Raw genomic sequence first — 2,103 nt, 5'->3', positions numbered from 1 at the left:
TAAAATTTAATGGAAAGAGTATGTTCCTATTTTTAAGCAATTTACTGAAGAAGATGTACAATCCAAGGAGACATTGCAAATCCTTATAACAGTGGTAATGGACAGTGATTGAATTAAAGCAAGCTGACATGAAAGGGTTTATGACAGGTTCTATGGAAGTTGTGACTGAGCTAACTTTTAAACAATAGAATAAAGAATAGTCAGCAAAGAACAGGAAAAGATCCAGGTACAAAGTATGCTCAAACCATGAATAGACAGAGCACCTAGTGTTTTAGGAGAGCTGAGAGTAGTTTGCAAGAGAAAAGTATGTAAGTGAGGGTATATCAGTCAGAAGGAGAACCACTAGGAGGTAGGCAGATTATAGTTGATGATAGATGGATTGATGATGGCTCGATGGTAGATTAGATAGATAGATGATAAACATTAGATAGATAATAGATAGACACATGTAAAATTTAATAGTTACTTGACCTAATTCAAGTGTTGGAACTGATCAAACAGCTTCTGCCATGCTGAGGTCTTTACTGACAAAGGTTTCCTCCTGCTTCTGCCACTGGTGTCCCACCATACTAGTTCATCATATCAGTGGACCTTGGTCAGCAGCTGGGTTTTGCCTCAGCTACAGCCACATGTTCTTTCTCTGCTGCTCCTGTCATTGTCTCAACTCTGTGTCTTCCATCCCTTCCTCTTACTGTTCTACTTTTTCAGACTAATATGTTACTGCTTTGAATCTGCTGCTGTTGCATGGGTGGGTTCTCATCATTCCCAGCTCTTTATTAAGAGTTACAGTGGTTCCTAAGGAATTTGGAATATATTCTGCATGGAACAAAGTTTGAAGGAAAACAGGTGAGTACCTCAAAAGCATTTATTCCCACCAATAATTACTAGTGGATTGATACAGACATATGTGTTTCTGGTTTGTCATACAATGGAGGAAATGCCCTTTTGTATTAGGATACTTGTCTCCCCATCTAACACCCACTGTCCACCCCACTCCTGCCACCTCCCCTGGCATTGGAGTAACTACCTATTCCTTTGTTGAAGATGCTACTCCCAATACCAAAAGTCTATGATTTATTCTCCCAATCCCTTACAACCTTTTGGTAGGTTCTTTTGGAGTTGTTGGTTCCTGAGGTAAGTAGGTATGCAGATTAGCCCAAGTCTTACCACTCACCAACTGCTACCACCAGGCATTAAATACACAGATATTTCCATTAGCTCCCTAAATCTTTATTCTTCAAACCAGAGCCACAATATGAAAATAAGAATTACTCTTTTATACATAAAACCTCTAAGTTTTGAAACTTTTGTTTTGTACTTTTAGACCTCTCTTTCAGAATTTCAATAAAATAACTAGATTTATCCCCTTCCACCATCTAGCTTGTTTGTCCTCAAAGGCCAACTATTCAAGATTAACTTTAAAAAACAAATTAATTGTCCTACTGCTACTCAGTTTTTTGCTGTGGGTTCTTCTTTTTAATTATACTAGCATACTGTGTCATTGTGATAAACGTTATTTTGCAGTATTTTGTGGCAAGTATAACCTAGCCAGGAAACACAATCTGGTATGAGAAATCTCTGGGCAGTATATTTCAATATCCAGACAACTCTAATAAACTTTTGTTCCAATCTTCTTGTAATGTGACTATTTTCTGCAGTCTTTAGGAGACTATATAAAATAACACCTGAGAAACTCTTAAAATGTTAATACACACTGAGATTTTCCTACTATCAGATAAAAAATTGTGATATTTTAAGAGGGGAGTCAAAATTTGAGTCCTAATTAAAACAAAAATAAAGAGACAGCTTTATAAATAGTAATATTATCAAGGAATTTTGGATTGAAGGAAATTTCCATGTATTTCAACTATTCACTATGTGAAAAATTTCCTCTGCAGCATAGAAGATGCTCAATTAATGTTTTGGATAAAAAGACTGGATTGAAAGAGATGAATAACTGAACTCTACTTCTAAAACTAATGATACATCATTATGTTAATTAATTGAATTTAAATATAATTTTTAAAAGACTATGTTGAAGGTGACCTGAATTAATTGATTGATATTTATTAATCCAAGTTATTTTTACCCATAAACTCTATT

Source organism: Mustela nivalis (genome assembly GCF_964662115.1).
Source record: "Mustela nivalis genome assembly, chromosome: 2".
In the NCBI taxonomy this organism is placed as follows: domain Eukaryota; kingdom Metazoa; phylum Chordata; class Mammalia; order Carnivora; family Mustelidae; genus Mustela; species Mustela nivalis.
The sequence above is the reverse complement of the archived record's forward strand: the minus strand, read 5'-3'. Positions refer to the sequence as shown.